The sequence below is a fragment of the Mobula birostris genome, chromosome 1, assembly GCF_030028105.1.
Source record: "Mobula birostris isolate sMobBir1 chromosome 1, sMobBir1.hap1, whole genome shotgun sequence".
In the NCBI taxonomy this organism is placed as follows: Eukaryota; Metazoa; Chordata; class Chondrichthyes; order Myliobatiformes; family Myliobatidae; genus Mobula; species Mobula birostris.
Genome location: NC_092370.1, coordinates 232,562,553 through 232,583,824, shown reverse-complemented (window position 1 = coordinate 232,583,824; position 21,272 = coordinate 232,562,553). Strand labels below are relative to the sequence as shown.

Below are 21,272 nucleotides of genomic sequence, written 5' to 3'. Positions count from 1 at the left end.
AGTTTTTCCTCACTTACATTTGATTTGTTTACCAGTCACTTCCTTTCTATGTTCCCTGTGTCTTGGCCCTTCCACTGATGGGAACCGTTCCTCTCCATCCATTGACTACAGATTCTTCAGGATTTTAAATACTTCTATCAGATCTCCATCCAACCTTGGTCTAGATGAACATCAAGTCTATCCACAACCATTCCTCTGTTCTTGAGTCATTTTACTAAATGTCCTTTGCATTCGCTCTGAAGCATTTATATCTTATCTGAAGTATGTCACCAAACTGGGCACCTTACTCCAGTGGTGCTAAACTAATGTCTTATCTGCATTCATCATAGCATCATGCTCTTGTACACTGAAGGACAACCCAGCCAGGGAATTAAGAAGATTGCTTCAGGATGTTGGCTTCATCGCATGCCTCCCTTGTGACCCCTTGTGACCTTCTTTGTCTAAAGATAGCAGCAGATGCCAGACCATTCTACTTACAAAAGGAATTAGTTGGAAGTTCAAAGAATTATTCAACAAAAGTTCTGGCACATACATGGCACCTTGTACGCAGTAAAATAGTCCAAAGAGCTTTGCAGGAGCATTAGCAAACAGAGTTTGATAATGAGACGTGTTATGGTAACTGCTCTGTCCAACACCACAAAAAACTGCCAAAAGTTGTGGACACAGCTCAGTACATCGTGGAAACCAGCCTTCCCTCCATGGACTCTACCAAACTTCTTGCTGTCTTAGAAAAGCAGCCAGCATTACCAAAGACCTCACCCACCCCAGATGTTTCTTCTGCTGCCCTGTTCCATTAGGAAAAAGATACAAAAGGCTGAAAGCACGTTCCACCAGGCTCAAGGCATCAGAGTCTTGAACCGACCTCTTGTGCAATAAGATGGACTCTTGACTCCATGATCTACTTTGTTATGGCCTTGCATCTTATTGTCTAGTCGTAAGTGTAACACTTTAGTCTGCATTCTGTTATTGCTTTCCTTATCCATCTCAATGGACTGATGTGGTGAAATGATCTGTATGGATGGCATAAGGAGATGGCGGAACCAGTAACCAAAGTGTGGATTGTGATGAACATCTTAATACGGGAGAGAGGGACTGAAGTGATGTTTAACAGATTTCCTAATACAGCACGCAAGCTAATTCAGTTAAACATGACCAACATTAATTGCACAGTTCTGTGCAAAAGTCTCAGGTACGTGTATATATAGCTAGGGTGCCTAAGACTTCTGCAAAATACTGTAGTAATTTTATGTATTGCACTGTACTGCTGCTGCAAAAGAAATCATGACATATGTCAGTGATGATAAGCCTGATTCTGATACGGGTCTCTATGGCGGACTGAGAGTGGGAAGGGGCCAGGCAGAGGGGAATCATGGTTGGGAGAAGGTGAAGGGAGATGGGAGGGTGTGGGAAGTTCCAGAGATACATTCTGTAATGATCAATAAACCAATTGTTTGGAATCAAATGACCTTGCCTGGTGTCTCAAAGCTGGGTTTGTCTGCATCGGCCCCTGGCATTCCTTCTTTGCCCCACACCCCTCCTCTGGCACGGCAGTCCACCTTCTCCATTCCCAAACATTCTTTGCTCCTGCCAGACTTACAAACTCTCTCTGTCCTCCACATTGACACATACGATAATGTGCAAAAGTGTGTGTGTCCAAGATTTTTGGACAATACTGTGTATTGCTAAAACAAATCAAAGGTGATAATTTGGAAATATTTTGAGCAATTCCCACCCACCCCTGAAGGTCAAATCTATAAGTTTGCAGCATATTTGGGTATGGGTTCATCGATACTTGATTTTAACTACCTTTGTTTTACCAGTGGTCATATTTTCACATTTACCACAAGATAATCAGTAGAAAAAGTAAGCAGAGACAACCTGCTTTACCTATAGAATCAGAATCAGGCATATGTTGTGAAATGTTGTTTTACAGCAGTAGTGCATTGCAATACATAAAAAATTACTAAAAATCATAATAATAAATAAATACCGCAAAAGAGGAATCATGAGATTTCATAGGTTCATGGAATATTCAGAAATCTGATCGCAGAAGGGAAGAAGCCGTTCCTAAATTGTTGAGTGTGTGTCTTCAGGCTCCTGAACCTCCTCTCTGATGGTAGTAATGAGCAGAGGGATTGAGCCAAATGGTAGGGGGTCCTTAATGATGGACTCTGCCTTCTTGAGGCACTGCCTTTTGAAGATGGCTTTGAAAGCAAAGAGAGTTGTGCCTGTGGTGGAACTGGCTGAGTCTACAATGCCCTGAAACCTCTTTCAATCCCGTACATTGGAGCCTTCGTACCAGATGGTGATGCAACTAGTCAGAATACTCTCCACTGTACATCTGTTGAAGTTTGTAAGAGTCTTTGGTGACATCATGATAGAGTAGTGGTTAGCACAACACTTTACAGTACAAGCAACCCAGGTTCATTTCCCGCCGCTACCACTAAGGAGTTTGTACGTTCTCCCTGTGACTGAGTGGGTTTCCTCTGGGTACACCAGTTTCTGCCCACTGTCCAAAGACGTACCGGTCGGTAGGTTAATTGTTTGTTGAAACCGTACCATGCGTAAGCTAGGGTTAAATTGGGGGCGATTGCTGGGTGGCGTGGCTTGAAGGGCCGGAGGGGTCTATTCCACACTGTATCTCAAACAATAATAAATAAATTAACAAATCTCCTCAAATTCCTAATGAAATCATGTGTTACATGGTGTTATTGAGGCAAATAGCAATGAGAAATTGTAGAATTCTATGAAAGAGAAAGGAGTAGAGGTTGGCCTTGACGATGTGGGGATAGAAAGGGGAAGACTCCAGATCAGGCTTGCTGGGACCAATGGCTTATTCCTCTGCTGAAATTCCTTACTTCATGTGATTGTACAGTTTATCTTTTAGAAAGACGTCGAAGGTGTCATTTGCCCATGATCGATTGATTTGCTCTTTAACCACAGCTTGATGCCGTTGGTGCACAGAGAGTGACCAAGTGGCCTATTCAACGTATTCTGTCTTGACTCAGTAGATTACTGGTCCAGTGGGTAGCATCACTAAGTTTCAGTGCATTGAATGTATTCTCCAAGTACGTTTACTGGTGTAGAATGCTTAGATTCAGTGAGAAAATAATGTTTCTGTATATTAGCTACAATTGACTGACTGATGGCTGCACTCCAGTTTCTGACTGGATCATAATCAACATGGACAAACAAGGTGCATTGGGAGAGCTCTGCAGTAATGCAGTGCATCTTCCTTACATCTGCATTGGCCTACTGGCTGCATTACGGACACATTTTTAAGCTGGAGTAAAGCTTAGCTACAGTGATGTAAATCAAATGGAAATCTGCAGCTGCTTCAAATCTGAAATAAAGAAAACAAACTGGTGGAAAAGTCATTTAGTTTTTCACTAAATTTTATTCTTCATTCCTTTCTCCCTCCCTCCCTCCTTTCTCCCTCCCTCCCTCCTTTCTCCCTCCCTCCCTCCTTTCTCCCTCCCTCCCTCCTTTCTCCCTCCCTCCCTCCTTTCTCCCTCCCTCCCTCCTTTCTCCCTCCCTCCCCCTCCTCCCTCCCCCTCCCCCTCCTGTAATTTGTAATGTATTGTACTGTACAACAACCTTCACGACATAAGTCAGAAAGCAGGCTAGTCGAAGTGGCAGAGTAGGGGGTAATGTCTGTAATAGGGTGAAATGGCATTGTCTTCAATGAGACTCCTCTGTCTGTGTAATGTGTGGCTAATGTTGAGCAGTGGCGTAGTCTTGCTAAGCAGTCCCCCTGGATCGAGAATGTTGTGCTTCCAGTACAGTTCTGCGGGATTTGACAAGGTCAGTGTTAAATCTGAGGACTCTGCTACCAGTGGAGAAGGAGGTGGCTGATGGGGCAGTGGCAGGAAGGTAGCTTGCTAGGGGGTGCACTCCTTCCAGAGCCTCTCAGTCCTGATGCAGGGTTCCACCAATGTTCCCTTTAAGGTGCGTGCACACATCCTTTGTTAACTGCGCACAAAAGGTTTGTTGAGGCACAGCAACAACTCACGGATACCTCCTCTTATTTACCCCTCGATCATGACCCCACTAAGGAGCACCATGCCATTGTCTCCCACACCATCACCCACTTTATCCGCTCAGGGGATCTCCCATCCACTGCTACCAACCTTATAGTTCCCACACCCCGCACTTCCCGTTTCTACCTCCTACCCAAGATCCACAAACCTGCCTGTCCTGGCCGACCTATTGTCTCAGCTTGCTCCTGCCCCACCGAACTCATTTCTGCATACCTCAACACTGTTCTATCCCCCCTTGTTCAATCCCTTCCGACCTATGTTCGTGACACTTCTCATGCTCTTAAACTTTTTGATGATTTTAAGTTCCCTGGCCCTCACTGCTTTATTTTCACCATGGATGTCCAGTCCTTATATACTTCCATCCCCCATCAGGAAGGTCTCAAAGCTCTACGCTTTTTGGATTCCAGACCTAATCAGTTCCCCTCTACCACCACTCTGCTCCGTCTAGCGGAATTAGTCCTTACTCTTAATAATTTCTCCTTTGGCTCCTCCCACTTCCTCCAAACTAAAGGTGTAGCTATGGGCACCCGTATGGGTCCGAGCTATGCCTGCCTTTTTGTTGGCTTTGTGGAACAATCTATGTTCCGTGCCTATTCTGGTATCTGTCCCCCACTTTTCCTTCGCTACATCGACGACTGCATTGGCGCTGCTTCCTGCACGCATGCAGAACTCATTGACTTTATTAACTTTGCCTCCAACTTTCACCCTGCCCTCAAGTTTACCTGGTCCATTTCTGACACCTCCCTCCCCTTTCTAGATCTTTCTGTCTCTGTCTCTGGAGACAGCTTATCCACTGATGTCTACTATAAGCCTACTGACTCTCACAGCTATCTGGACTATTCCTCTTCTCACCCTGTCTCTTGCAAAAACGCCATCCCCTTCTCGCAATTCCTCCGTCTCCGCCGCATCTGCTCTCAGGATGAGGCTTTTCATTCTAGGACGAGGGAGTTGTCTTCATTTTTTTAAAGAAAGGGGCTTCCCTTCCTCCACTATCAACTCTGCTCTTAAACGCATCTCCCCCATTTCACGTACATCTGCTCTCACTCCATCCTCCCGCCACCCCACTAGGAATAGGGTTCTCCTGGTCCTCACCTACCACCCCACCAGCCTCCGGGTCCAACATATTATTCTCCGTAACTTCCGCTACCTCCAACGGGATCCCACCACTAAGCACATCTTTCCCTCTTCCCCCCCCCCCTGCATTCCGCAGGGATCGCTCCCTACACAACTCCCTTGTCCATTCGTCCCCCGCCATCCCTCCCCACTGATCTCCCTCCTGGCACTTATCCGTGTAAGCGGAACAAGTGCTACACATGCCCTTGCACTTCCTCCCTTACCACCATTCAGGGCCCCAAACAGTCCTTCCAGGTGAGGCAACACTTCACCTGTGAGTCGACTGGGGTGATATACTGCGTCCGATGCTCCCGATGTGGCCTTTTATATATTGGCGAGACCCGACGCAGACTGGGAGACCGCTTTGCTGAACATCTACGCTCTGTCCGCCGGAGAAAGCAGGATCTCCCAGTGGCCACACATTTTAGTTCCACATCCCATTCCCATTCTGACATGTCTATCCACGGCCTCCTCTGCTGTAAAGATGAAGCCACACTCAGGTTGGAGGAACAACACCTTATATTCCGTCTGGGTAGCCTCCAGCCTGATGGCATGAGCATCGACTTCTCTAACTTCTGCTAGGCCCCACCTCCCCCTCGTACCCCATCTGTTACTTATTTTTATGCGCACATTCTTTCTCTCACTCTCCTTTTTCTCCCTCTGTCCCTCTGAATATACCTCTTGCCCATCCTCTGGGTTCCCCCCCCCCGTCTTTCTTCCAGGACCTCCTGTCCCATGGTCCTCTCGTATACCCTTTTGCCAATCACCTGTCCAGCTCTTGGCTCCATCCCTCCCCCTCCTGTCTTCACCTATCATTTTGGATCTCCCCCTCCCCCTCCAACTTTCGGGTCCCTTACTCACTCTTCCTTCAGTTAGTCCTGACGAAGGGTCTCGGCCTGAAACGTCGACTGCACCTCTTCCTAGAGATGCTGCCTGGCCTGCTGCGTTCACCAGCAACTTTGATGTGTGTTGCTTGAATTTCCAGCATCTGCAGAATTCCTGTTGTTTGCACAAAAGGTTGTCACTCTCTTCCTTGTCGGCATGTTAAGTATATTTCACGATCGTACACAATCACATTTCCTTTTCCGGTTTGTGACGCGGACGGTGTTGACAACGTGGAGTTTGCAGTGATTTGTCTGCAGATTTTAGAACTGGCTTATTTATTTATGCTGTTTTTATTGAAGAAATTATTCAGTGTGCACATGTTGTTGTCACTGGGCAAAACACTGCACAGCACAAGAATCTTGCACACACTGGTCATTACAAATTAGAAGGAACATTGGTTTCAACTCCAAATATCAACAATTCGTATTAAGGTTGTGAGAGGCATAGATAGAGTGGACAGCCTGCACCATTTTCCCAGGGCGACAATGGCCAATACCAGGGGACACCCTTCTAAGATGAGTGGAGGAACATTTATTGGAGTTGTCAGAGGTACAGAGAGTGGTAAGAGCCTCAATGCGCTGCTGGGGATGGTGCGAGAGGCTGATACATTGGGGATATTTAAGAGACTCCCGGAGAGGTACATGAATGATAGAAAATTTGAGGGTTAAGGGCCATGTAGGAGCGAAGGATTAGATCGATCATGAAGTAGGTTTATATTGGTCAGCACCACATTGTGTGCTGAAGGACTGTACTATGCCATATTTTCTATTTTCTAGTTGAGAATAGTCTAGCTGCTTGACCCTCTAAGTTCCTCCAACAAATTGTTTGTTGTTTCTGTAGCTCCTCTTGAACTTGAATTGTGAGTGCCAGAGCTAATGTTCCTTCTCCACTTGAAGTTGTTGTGGCCCAGGGATTCCTGAGAATTGCTGGGGATGCTACTTTTTTCCAAAAACAGTTTCCTCAGTTCCCTGGCACTTTGCTCTAAACTCTAAACGGCACCATCTTCTGTTGCCAGGAGATGCCAGTCATTCCTTCGCCGTACTTTAAGATCAGCAAACCTTGGGTTTTACTGCAGTTCACCTTCAGTCCCCTGGCTATTCACCGAACCATAAGACACGGGAGCAGGATTAGACTTTTCAACCCATTGAGTCTGCTCCACTATTCTGTCATGGCTGATTATTATCCCTCTCAACCACACTCCCTTGCCTTCTCCTCGGAACCTTTGATGCCCTTACTAATCAAGAACGTATCAACCTCCGCTTTAAATATACCCAATGACTTGGCCTCCACAGCCGTCTGTGGCAATGAATTCCACAAAATCACCACCCTCTGGCTCAAGAAATTCCTCCTCATCTCTGTTCTAAAGGGATGTCCTTCTATTCTGAGACTGTGCCCTCTAGTCCCAAACTCCTCCACTATAGGAAACATCCTCTCCTTGTTCAATCCTCTCAGCAGGCATGAAAGACACAACTTAGTCCTCCTTAAACAGGTGGTTGTCAAAACATAATTAATGTGCATTTTAAACCATTTGTGGAATCACTGTTGGCCTGGACTGATAAATATCATAACCCACTTTTAGCATTCCTGTGTGCAATTTAGCTTTCCATTAACTTTTTAAAAATAGTCTTTGTTTAAGTGCTGACTGGAAATGGCTAGAAGGACTCTCTGAACCAATCACATGAAAGGAACTGAATTAATATCCTCAGATGGTCATTAATCTTTTGCTTCTTATTCATTCAAGGGATGGATTTTTTGCCTGGCGCTCTTTGTCCTTGAACAGCGTGGCTGGCTGGGCCATTTCTGTGGCTTCTGAGACATCAGCCATTGCTCCAGGGACACTGTGTGCTAAACCAGCTGTCCTTGGCCCTGACCCAGTTCCTCTCACTCAGTGTACAGAAGCATTTACCAGCGACTTCACTTCTGCCCGCTGAGCATTGGCCTGTGACATCTGTTAGGCTTGTCAGAGGGTCAAGTTAAGGGAGTCACCAGTCTGAGGCACAAGTCCATGGGAGGTGCCAACAGGGTGTCTGAGATTGCCTGTCTGGGAGCTTGTAATGCTAATGTCCTGGAGCACATTTACAAGGAGCGCTGCCACAATGTAGCAGAATCCATCATCAAGAACCCCCAACCATGCAGGCCGTGCTCTCTTCTCACTGCTGCCACTGGAGAGAAGATACAAGAGCTTCCGTTCCATACCACCAGGTTTAGGAACAGTTATAATGCTTCAACCATCAGGCTCCTGAACCAGCGCGAATAACTTCACTCACCCCAACACTGAACTGATTCCACAACCCTTGGAGTCACTTTCAAGGACTCGACTACTCATGTTCTCAGCATAATTTATTGATTTATCTATTTATTTACCTTTGTTTATTATTTGTTTTATTGTGCTTACATAATTTGTCGTCTTTTGCACATTGATTGTCAGTATTTGTGTATAGTTTTTCATTGATTCTATTGTATTTCTTTGTTTTACTGTGAATGCTTGCAAAGAAATGAATCTCAGGGTGGTATATGGTGACATATATATACTTCGATAATAAAATTTACTTTGAACTTTGGAGTTAGAGCATTTTTGGACCCTTTGGCCTGTCAAGCCCTTGCTGACTATCAGGTACCCATTTTGCATTAATCTTATACTAAACTCATTTTAATCTCCCTATATTCTCAACAGCACCCCCTTCCACTACCAAGATTATGCCACACACCACATGCTAAGGGTAATTATATTATCTTACCAACCCACTCATCATTGGGAGACGGGAGGAAACTAGAACACCCGGAGAAAATCCACGAGCTACAGGATGAACGTGCAAACTCCGCACAGACATATTATTTGAGGTCAGGACTGAATCTCATTCTCTGTAGTTGTGAGATACACCTAGTCACAAATGCCTTACAGGGCCATTTTTGCCATACATGTGGTACAGCAAAATTCTCCTCCTTCACCTCCCCACCGCAACCCCCAGCTCCATCATCACTGCCAATGTTAGTATATCGGACATGCTTCCGAGGAAACAGCAGATCCAGCCCATTTGGAAAGCTTGCTAAATACAGTTGCCTTCTTAAGGACTGCCAGCAAATATGTGTATACTCTTGTAGATGTTGGAGCTTCACTTTGGTCACCCTGAAACTTTGACATGATCATGGAAACCCCTTTATTTATTCACCTCTTCACCTATCCTTCTATCTATCTACCATCTATCTATTTATCCAGTCATGTATCTATCTATCCATCTATCCATCTATCTATCTATCATAGCCTGGGTGGTACTGGTAGAAAAAGTATTTATAACCCGTCCTTAATTTTCATTGTGAAAATGGTGCTAAGCTTTCTTTGTGAACTGCAGTTCTTGTGATGAATCTGCTCCTATTGCTGTTGGGTAGGGAGTTTCAAGGTTAAGCTTTGCCCTGAGAAACTCCTGGATATTTCGCAGAAACTCCTGTAAACACTGATACGCTCCTAGGGAACCCTTTAAATCCTGACGCACTCTCAGGGACTCATTTAACCTTGACATACTCCCAGACACCCCTTTAACCCTGACACATTCCTAGAGATGTCAATAAGACTGACAACTCCCAGGGATCTCTAACTCTTAAAACACACTCCCAGAGACCCCTGTAAACACTGACACACTCCCAGAGATCCCCTTTAACCCTGACAAACTCCTAGAGACCCCATTAACCCTGACACACTTCCAGGAACCCCTACAATGCTGACACACCCTGAGAGATGTCAATGAGCCTGACCACTCCCAGACACCCCTTTAACCCTGACACACTCCTACGGATCCCTTTAGCCCTGACAAACTTCCAGAGACCTCATTAACCCTGACACAATCCCAGAGACCTACATCCTTTGAAATATTGTTTATAGTTCCTTCACTAATAAGACCACAAGACATAGGAGCAGAATTAGAATATTTGGCCTTTCAAGTCTGCTCCACCATGCAATCATTTTTTCACTCTTCAATCCCATTTTCTGGCCTTCTCCCTGTAACCTTTGATGCTGTGTCGAATCAAGAACCTATCAAGCTCTGCCTTAAATACACCCAATGACCTGGCCTCCACAGCTTCCTGTGGTAAAAAATTCCACAAATTCACCACTCAAAGGCGAAAGAAACTTCTCTGCATCTCTGTTTTAAATGGATGACCCTCTATCCTGAAGCTGTGCCCTCTTGTCCTCGACTCCCCACCATGGGAAACATCTTTTCCCTATCTGCTGTCTTGGCCTTTCAACATTCAAAAGGTTTCACTGAGATCTCCCCCTCCTCCTCCTCAGTTCCAACGAGTACCAACCCAGTGCCATCAAATGTTCTTCGTATGATAACCCTTTCATTGCTGGAATCATCCTTGTGAACCGCTCTGGCCCCTCTCCAATGCCAGCATATCTTTTCTTAGATGAGGAGCTCAAAACTGTTCACAATGCTCAAGGTGAGGCCTCACAGGTGCCTTATAAAGCCTCAGCATCACATCTCTGCTCTTGTGTTCTAGACCTCTTGAAATGAATGCAAACATTGCATTTGCCTTCCTCTTTACCGACTCAACCTGCAAGTTAACCATTAGGGTGTTCTGCACGAGGAGTCCCATATCCCTTTGCATCACAGATTTTTGTATTTTCTCCCTGTTTAGAAAATAATCTGCACATTTATTTCTACTACCAAAGTGCATGGCCATGCATTTTCCAACATTGTATTTTATTTGCCACTTTCTTGCCCATTCTCCTAATCTGTCTATGTCCTTCTGCATCCTACCGGTGTCCTCAACACTACCTGCCCCAATCTTTGTATCATCTGCAAACGTGCAATAAAGCCATCTATTCCATCATCTAAGCTATTGATATACAGAATAAAAAGCAGTCTCAACACTGACTCCTGTGAAGCACCACTAGTCACTGGCAGCCAACCAGATAAGGATCGCTTTATTCCCACTCGCTGCCTCGTACTTATCAGTCAATGCTCTAACCATGATAGTAACTTTCCTGTAATACCTTCGCCTCTGTACTTGAAAAAGTTTTTACTATCCACTTTTATATTGTCTGCTAGCTTGCTTTCATATTTCATCTTTTCCATTCTAATGATTCTTTTAGTTGCTCTGTAGGTTTTTAAAAGATCCCAAATCCTCCATGTTCCTGCTAATTTTTGCTTTGTTCTATGCCCTCTCTTTTGTTTTTACATTAACTTTGACTTCCCTTGACAGCCACGGTTGTACTATTTTGCCATTTGAGTATTTCTTTGTTTTTGGAATACATCTATCCTGCACCTTCCTCATTTTTCCCAGAAATGCACACCATTGCTGCTCTGCTGTCATCCCTGCCAGTAGCTCCTTCTAACTTACTTTGGCCAAGTCCTCTATCATACCACTGTAATTTCCTTTACTGAACTGAAATACTGCTATGTCAGACTTTACTTTCTCCCTATCAAATTTCGAGTTGAATTCAATCATATTGTGATCACCAGCTTTTTTTTACCTGAAGCTCCCTAATTGCCTCCAGTTCATTACATAACACCCAATGCATTATAGCTGATCCCCTAGTAGGCCCAACGACAAGCTGCTCGAAAAAGCCATCTCGTAGGCATTCAACAAACTCACCCATTTGAGATCCATTACCAACCTGGTTTTCCCAATCGACGTGCATGTTAAAATCTCCTATGACTATCGTAACATTGCCCTTTTGACATGCCTTTTCTATTTCCTGTTGTAATCTGTGGTTCACCTCCCAGCCACTGTTGTGAAGCCTGTAAATAACTGCCATCAGGATCCTTTTACCCTTGTGTTTCTTAACTCAACCCACAAGGATTTAACAATTCTAGTCCTATGTTACATCTTTCCACTGATTTGATGTCATTCTTTACCAGCAGAGTCACGCCAGCCCCTCTGCCTATTTTCCTATTCCTCTGATACAACGTGTAACCTTGGACATTCAGCTCCCAACTACAAGCATCTTTCAGCCATGATTCACCCTGTTGGTTGCAATTTTGTGCTATTATCTGCCTGTGCTTCCTGACAATCTGACTGCACGCTATCTTTGCTCTTTTACCATCCGTCCTATCCTGAGTCCCTTCATTCTGGTTCCCACCCCCCTGCCAAATTAGTTTGAACCCTCCCCCACCGCTCTAAGAAAAACCTGCTCACAAGGATATTGGTCCCCCTCAGGTTCAGGTGCAACCCATCGCTTCTGTGCAGGTCATACCTCCCCCAGAAGAGATCCCAGTGATCCAAAAACCTGAGGCCCTGTTCCCTCCATCAGCTTCTCAGCTATACAACTTTCTGCCAAAGCATCCTGTTTCTACCCTTACTAGCACGTGGCACAGGTGGCAATCCAGAAATTTCTATCCTGGAGGTCTTGTTTCTCAGTTTTCTGCCTGGCTCTCTAAATTCTTTCTTCAAGACCTCATTGCTTTTCCTTCTTATGTCACTGGTACCAATATGTACCAAGACATCTGGCTGCTCTCTCTCTCTAAAATGCTGTGGGCATGATCTGAGATGTCCCTGACACCTTGGAGGCAACGTACCATCAGGGTGTCCCATTCATGTCCACAGAATCTCCTGTCTGTTCCTCTGACTATTGAGTCCCCTGTCACTACTGCTCCCCTCTTCTCCCTCCTTCCCTTCTGCACCATGGCCCCATGCTCAGTGCCAGTAACTGGTCTCCATGGCATTCCCTGGGAGGTCATCCCCCACACGTATCCAAAACTGTATTTTTGAGTGGAAAGGCCACAGGGGTGCTCTGTGCTAACTGCTTATTCACATTTCCATTTCTCCTGGCAGTCACCCAGCTGCTCACCTCCTGGAACTTCAGAGTGCTTGCTTCCCTGTAACTCTGATTGATGATCTCCTCACTCTCCCGTACAAGCCGAATGTCATCCAGCTGCTGCTCCAGATCCCTAACATGGTCTTCAAGGAGCTGCAGCTGGATGCACTTCACGCAGGTGTAGTTCCCCGGGAGACTCTGGGTCTCCCAGGACTCCAACATTCGGCATGAAGAACACACAATGGCCATTTACTACACTAAGTACTGCAACAGAGAGAGAAAAAAGGGAACCTTAACAGAAATGTACTCCTAGCCGATGGATTTTCTGAGCAGAAGCCTCTTTTGAGCCAAAGCCTGACACTCCTACTCTTACCATTATCCTACTCCCAACAATGGCCGCCCTGCTTATCTCTTCTGTACTTTTACTTAATTTGCTCTGCTCTGCTCCCACCGCTGATTGGGCCTCTGGAATAGCGAAAGCATATAAATCATTCCCTTCATAACAGACCCCTCACCTCAGGTAAATTATCCTGGGTCAGGTTAAGCTGTAACAATGCACAGTATTATTCAGTACCTTCACTCTCCCATGCTTACATTTTGCAAGGGGACAGGTTGACATTGCAGCCCAAAGAAATTCTGCAAGTAGGAACACTTATCTCTGTGTGATTTGCTGCACATTTTCACCTGATATTTATTTTGCCCCCTCCTCTGATTAAAGTCAGTTGGATAGGTAGTGGGAGAGTCTAGGAACAGAGAGCACCGCTGCATAATTGAAGCACGTTCCTTTAGAACATAGGTAAGAAGGAATTTTTTTAGCCAGAAGGTAGTGAATCTGTGGAATTAATTGCCACAGATGGCTGTGGAGGCCAAGTTGTTAGGTATAGTATATTTAAAGCAGAAGTTAATACATACTTAGTGAGGCTGTCAAAGACGAGAAAATCTGCGGATGGCTGGAAATTCAAGCAGCACGCACAAAATTCTGGTGGAACGCAGCAGGCCAGGCAGCATCTATAGGAAGAGGTACAGTCGACGTTTCGGGTCGAGACCCTTCGTCATAACTAACGGAAAAAAGAGATAGTAAGAGATTTGAAAGTGGGAGGGGAAGGGGGAGATCGGAAATGATAGGAGAAGACAGGAGGGGGAGGGATAAAGCTAAGAGCTGGAAAGTTGATTGGCAAAAGGGATACAAGACTGGAGAAGGGGGAGTATCATGGGACAGAAGGCCTTGGAAGAAAGGGGGAGGGGAGCACCAGAGGAAGATGGAGAACAGGCAAGGAGTTATTGTGAGAGGGAAAGAGAAAAAAAATTAAAAATTAAGGATGGGGTAAGAAGGGGAGGAGGGGCATTCCCTCCCCCTCCTGTCTTCTCCTATCATTTTGGATCTCCCCTGCCCCCTCCCCCTCCCACTTTCAAATCTCTTACTATCTCTTCTTTCATTTAGTCCTGACGAAGGTTCTTGGCCCAAAATGTCGACTGTACTTCATCCTATAGATGCTGCCTGGCCTGCTGCGTTCCACCAGCATTTTGTGTGTGAGGCTGTCAAAGGTTATGGGGAGAACGCGATTGAGAGTTAAAATAAATCAGCCATGATTGAATGGTAGAGCAGACTCGCTGGGCTGAATGCCCTCATTCTGCTCCTAAGTCTTATGGTCTATGAATGATAGTAGAATTGATATTATAAGGGGTCCTGGATTCAAATATTCTCTCTTTATCCCCACAATCAGAGACATAGTCCTTATCACAGTATCATAGGTGCAGACTTTGAAGGGATTGGTTCGAAGTTGGGTCTTTACAACTCAGGCTCAGCACCTGATGTCATTACCTCTTCCTATTGATGTTTTGCATTTATCTGGAGATCCAACTTACAAAATTAGCACTGGAATCATTTGACAAGGTATGACAGCAATATTTAAGAAATATTTGGACTAACTCACAAACAGGCAGGAAATAAAGTGTTAGGGATTTTGTGCAGGCAGATAGGGTTAGTTTAAAATGGCGTTATGGTCAGCACTGACATTGCGGGCTGAATGGCCCGTTCCTTTGCTGTACTGTTCTATATTCTGGTTACTATCTTATAAGGTGTGAGCTGTGGAGGACCCCACAATGAATGTGAATGATCATGCATGGACTTGCAAAAATTGGCTCTTTCAAAGCCAGCCTAAACACAAGCAAAAATTAAAACATTGACTTTCTAAATGACTGTAAGCTTCTGAAGTGTGTAACTGCTTTAAAATCTCTGTTTGTTAGGTTTGTTTTGAAGTTTTAGGAACCAGAAACAATTAGTAGTTTACACCAGTAAATGATTAGTGAAAGGTTATCATTGTTTGATGTTCACCGAGCTTGGCAATTAGCTTGCAGACATTTCTTCACCAACCAAGGTGACATCCTCAGTGCGCAGTGGTTGGTGTTTCTCTCTGGGATTGCTCGTGTTTATATAGGCCCCCCTTTGCTTGCCTCAGTCCTGATTGGCTACGCCTTCAGTTGACTATCAAATCCTATTGGCTCGTGTTTCTTTGACTCATTTATTATACAGCCAGAAACAGGCCCTTCAGTCCACTATCTTCATGTCAACCATCAAGCACCCATCTACACCAATAGTATTTACCAGAACTTGGCTATAACCTTGGTGATTCAAGTACTCATTAGATACTTAAAAGTTGTTTCAGTACCTGTCTCCACTACCCCCCTCTGAGTGAAATAATTCCTCCTTAGATCCCCTCTAATCTTCTTACCCCTTCCTGACACCTAAGCTCTTCAGTTTCAGATACAAGGTTGTGAGTGCCTGTACAAGTCTCCAATCTTGGTTTGAATTCTTTGTGAAAAACTTCTTTTGAACATGGTTCCTTTTGTTCCTCTTTGGCCACCCTCCGGTGGTCAATGGATTTTTCTAATTTGCTCAATATTTCCAGCCAGGCGTTCTCTGTGAATATAATTAGAGACATCTTAGAAAGAAATGGAGGGATACGTAGGAGTTAAAGCTTAGCGTAAGTTAAAGGCCAGCACAACGTCGTAGGCTGAAGGGGCCTGTAATGTTCTGTAGAGTTCTACAGTATATTCAATAATCCAAAGGAGTCAATATAGTCACTGATTCTGCGAGGAGATTTCCCAGGGAAACTATATGAAGCAAGAGACAAACTGCAGAAAGAACTCAGTGGATTGGGCAGCATCTATAGAGGCAAGGAGCTTCCAATAATTTGGGTGATGTCCTTGCGTCATCAGTCCCGGTGCAGGGTCGACTTTCCATATGCTGCCTGACCTGACCCCAGAGAAGACAGTTGTAGAGTCATGGAAGACTACAACACAACACAGAAACAGGTCCCTTGGCCCGTCTAGTCCATGCTGAACCATTGTAACTACCAGAGCTGCACCGGAACCATAGCCCTCCATACCCCTCCCATCTATATACCTATCCAAACTTTTTTTAAACTTTGAAATTGAAATCGCATGCACCACTTGTGCTGGCAGCTCGTTCCACACTCTCACCACCCTCTGAGTGAAGAAGTTTCCCCTCATGTTCCCTTTAAACTTTTCGCCTTTTACCCCTAACCCATGACCTCTGGTTTCACTCAACCTCAGTGGAAAAAGCCTGCTTGCATTTAGCCTATCTATACTGCTCATAGTTTTGTAAACCTTCATCAAATCTCCCATCAATCTTCTACCCAACCACAACCTATTCCAGCTGCTACCATCCGGGAAATGATACCACAGCATAAAAGCAGGACCAACAGGCTCCAGGACAGCTTCTTCCAGCAGGCCATCAGACTGATTAACTCGCGCTAATTTGAGTGTGTTCTATGTTACATTGACTGTTCTATTTATTATAAATTATTATGATTGCACATTGCACATTTAGATGGAGATGTAATGTAAAAACTTTTACTCCTCATGTATGTGAAGGATGTAAAAAATAAAGTCAATTCAATACAATTCAAAGAAGTTCTCACCTATTGAATCTTTCCTTATAACTCAGGTCCTCCAGTCCCGACAACATCCTTGTAAATTTTGTCTGCACTTTTTCAATCTTATTTACATTTTTCCTGTAGGTGGGTGATCAAAACTGCACACAATACTCCAATTTAAGCCTCAGCAATATATTATACAACTTCAACATAGCATCCCAACTCTTATACTCAGTGCCTTGATCTATGAAGGCCAATGTTCCAAAAGCTTTATGTTCCTGTCTACCTGTGACACCACTTTCAATAAATTATGGACCTGCATTCCCAGATCACTTTGTTCTACCATGCTCCATAGTGCCTGACTGTTCGCTGGGAGGGACCTACTCTGGTTGGTCCTCCCAGAGTGGCACACCTCACAATTGTCTGCATTAAATTTCACCTGCCATTTCCCCATCTGGTCCAGATCCTGCTGCAAGCTTTGATAGCTTTCCTTGCTGACCACTACACCTCCAATCTTGGTGTCATCCCTAAATTTACTTATCTAGCATCTTCCTCTTATGTTAATCCCCTGGCAGATTTTTCTCTCTGTGGAATAGACTATTCCTAAAATGTCAGCTCTGTGGCCCTCTGCGAGCTGGAACCGACTGCAAGTGGTAATTAAACCTCAGGCAGTGGAACCTGAAGCCTTGCCCTCAGCACTGCCCTAATAACTTTTGACAGCTCCCTGCTGTAAAGAGGCATTTACACACTATGAAACATCTTTCTTGTTCAAAGATATTTAAAAGCAGTTAAAGTGGATTTAAATGACTTAAAATATAATTAAAATAATTTTAAAAAACAAATTAGCCTTATTAAAAATCAAATATATATATATATATAGATAGTGGCTAATTTATTAGGTACATGTATACACATGCCTGTTAATAAAAATATCTAATCAGCCAATCATATCCAAAGTACAAAGTAAATTTATTATCAAAGTGCATACATGTGTAATGGGCTCTTCGGGTCTGTGTGGGGAGCTGGAGAGTGTTGGGCTTGGAGGTTTCTAGAGCACCTGGATTTGTTAATTGTTGTTTTAATGAGGGTCATTAATCCCTGGTGCTTTTTGTTTAACCTTGATAAGATTATTCTGACTGGCATGAGTTTTTGGCATTCTGTGATTATTTAAGTGGCCTCTCGATTGGCACATCGCTGGGTCCTAGCTTTGAGAATGTTGTGCCTTGCGGTGTCGTCCTGCTGAGCCACCGATGTTTTGTTGGAACTATAATGAGTAAACCCTGGTTACAAACTCCTCACGATATTCTGTCTTTCCTCTTCACTTGGGTTCAGCCTTTGCTAGCACTCACCATGACAGTATATCACCATATACAACCCTGAGATTCATTTTCTTGCAGGCATACTCAATAAATCTATAGTAGAATAATAACCATAATAGAATCAATGAAAGACTGCACCAACTTGGGTGTTCAACCAGCGTACAAAATACACAAACTGTGCAAATTCAAAAAGAAAGAAATAATAATAATAAGTAAGTCTCTCTCTCTCTTTCTCTGACTATCCATCCCATAGGATGATGATGGTTCCTTTCAGTCAGTTAGTGGGGTGGTGCCCTACTCTTCAGAAAGGAACAGCGTATGCGTGGGTGGATTTTAGGTTAGTGGGGGGTTGCACAGGTCCAGACCACCCTCTTGACATCCCCTCCCAGATCCAGCGGCATGGTGGGGTCCAAGACGGCTGGGGGAAGTTCTGTTTCAGTGAATGGCCAGACCAAGCTTCGATGAAAGGGTTGTCCTTTCCGCGCTTTACAGCACGTGTTTGCTAGATGGCTGTTGACCCTACGAGAGGGTTCATCCGCCCTTTGACAGATCTTGTTTTTTGTCCTGCAGGGTGTCTAGCCACCATCCTCCCCAGGCAAGCCTGGTGGGGGAGCCGGTTTAGTTGCCGACCACCCGACCATGTGACAGGTAGTACTGGGTTACATGGCACCAGTAGCACTCAGACAAGTGACCTGACCATAAATAAGTAAGCAATAACTATTGAGAACATGAGATGAAGAGTCCTTGAAAGTGAGTCCATAGGTTGTGGGAACAGTTCAGTGATGGGGCAAGTAAAGTTGAGTGAAGTTTTCCCCTTTGATTAAAGAGTCTGATGGTTGAGGGGTAATAACTGTTCCTGACCCTGGTGGTGTGAGCCCTGAGGCTCCTGTACCTTCCTTCTGATGGCAGCAGCGAGAAGGGATGGTGATGGATGCTGCTTTCCTCCAATCACGCTTTGTGTAGATGTGCTCAGTGATGGGGAGGACTTTACCTGTGATGGACTGGGCCGTATTCACTGCTTTTGGTAAGATTTTCCATTCAAGCGCATTGCTGTTTCGATGCCAGTCAATATACTGTCCAACACACATCTACGGAAGTTTTAGATGTCATGGCAAATCTTTGCAAATTCCTAAGGAAGTAGAGGTGCTGACATGCTTTCTTTGTATTTGCACGTAATCTGCTAGGCCCAGGACAAATCCTCTGAAATGCTAATACAGAGGAATTTGAAGTTGCTGACCCTCTCCATCTCTGATCCTCCGATGAGGACTGGCTCTAGTTTCCTCCTCCTGAACTCAATAATCGGGTCTTTGGTTTTGCTGACATTGAGTACGAGGTTGCTGTTATGTCAACACTCAGCTAGATTTTCAGTCTCCCTCCCATATGCTGATTTATCGCCACCTTGACAGTGGAGTAATCAGCAAAGACTTGAATATGACATTGGAGCTGTGCTTAGCCTGATGAAGTGTAGCAACTGCCTGCCATCTCCATGATTGTGTCAATGTGTTGGGCCCAGGCAAGATCCTCTCAGATGTCACCCAGGAACTTCAACCTGGCTGACTCTTTCTACTGCTGACCCCTCACAGATTGATGAGTGTTCTCTCGGCTTCCTAAAGTCCCTGGTCAATTCCCTGGTCTTGTCAACATTGAGTGTGAGGTTGTTGTCATGACGCCACTCAGCCAACTGATTTACCTTGCTTCTGTGCACCTCCTCATCACCACCAGAGATTCTACCAACAACAGTGGTAGAGATAAGCAAAAGCAATATCAAAAATTAAGGAATGGAGTTGCTTGCCGGGGCCTGGTGTAATGCTGGGAGGCTGCATTTGATACCTCAGTTGGTTTTACCACTGTCACTTGACTGAGTGATGAGGCCGGTGGACTGACACCTCTGCTCCAGTGTACTGCAGCACCCAGATGCAGCTACAGGTCGGAGGGTGGACAGGGACTGATGCTCTCAACAAAACGTGATCCACCATGATGGTTCTTCCTGTGGCTACTGTTTAATTTCCTCTGATTACACTCCCATGTAGTCCCTTGGTTGTATTAAAGGCATATACATGCAAGTTGTAATAGTGTAAAAGCATTTACAGGCTAGAGGCAGGAATTAACTTACACCGAATCTTAATGAATCAAAATGGATTCAATTAAAATGATGTGAAACAAGATGAAGATATGTGGAGGTGGGGAGGGGTGCTGCGGCCAATAGTTGTCAGTGGTAATGTGGAGCAATTAGATTGGTGGCATTGTTTGATTACGCTCTTTCTTCCCCAGAGTAATGCTTCCAATAGATAAAAATATCGCCTGCCAGCTCTATCAGGTCATCCCCTCAGCCTGCTTTGCTCCAGAGGAAACAAGTCCAGCCTGTCTGATGGACAAGATCTGCAAGCAAGCAATTGCTGAGAGTTTTTGGATGTGCTGTTAAATCATGGCCCAAAAGGAGGCTGGGAACCCTCAATCTTCGCCCTCTAGTTCTTGATTCTCCAATCCTGGGAAAAAGGCAATGCTCGTTGACCCTCATGATTTTATGCACCTCTGTATTATCAGTCCTCGTTCTTCTACATTCCAGCGAAACGGTCCCAACTTGGCTCAGACTCCCTCCACGGTAGCGTCGCAGTTAGTGCAACGCTATTGATGCTCAGAAGGTGGGAGTTCGGAGTTCAGTTCCGGCGCCATCTGTACAGTACCCTCTCTCCCGGGAGTGCTTGGGTTTCCTCCGGGTGCTCCAGTTTCCTCCCGCAGTCCAAAAACGCAGCGGTTAGTAGGTTAATTGGTCATTGTAAATTGTACTGTGATGAGGCTAGGGATAAAGAAGTGGGTTGCTGGGCCGGAAGGGCCAGTTCCACACAGTATTTCTAAATAAATAAGTAAATAAATCACAATTCTGTCCCTTGAGTTCCTAGCAACACTCTTGTAAGTCGAAAGATCAGCAGCAGCACCTGCTTTAGACACAGGGGCTGTTCTCACATGATTTTGCCTCCACCAAAATTTCTTTTCTGTACTTTAGCAAATGAACAATTCCCAATGGGAATCCTGAATCAGAGTTCCTAATCTCCTTCCCGTTCTCTACTTTTCCTGAAAGACACTTGTTACAGACTGCTCAATTGAAAAAGGTGATTGTCAGTCATCCTAATTTCTTTTAATATTTTTCTCAGTATCGAATTTTATTTGGTTCCGCTCCTGTGAAACACCACTATTAAATTGGTAAATTGGTTTATTATTCTCACATGTATCGAGCTACAGTGAAAATCTTGTCTTGCATATC

General features: G+C 44.7%; 1 protein-coding gene across 6 annotated transcripts in view; it reads left to right on the top strand.

Moving 5' to 3' along the window:
• The window catches only part of adck1 (aarF domain containing kinase 1), a 765,048-nt gene that overhangs the window by 289,237 nt on the left and 454,539 nt on the right, over window positions 1–21,272 (top strand). The window lies entirely within an intron of this gene.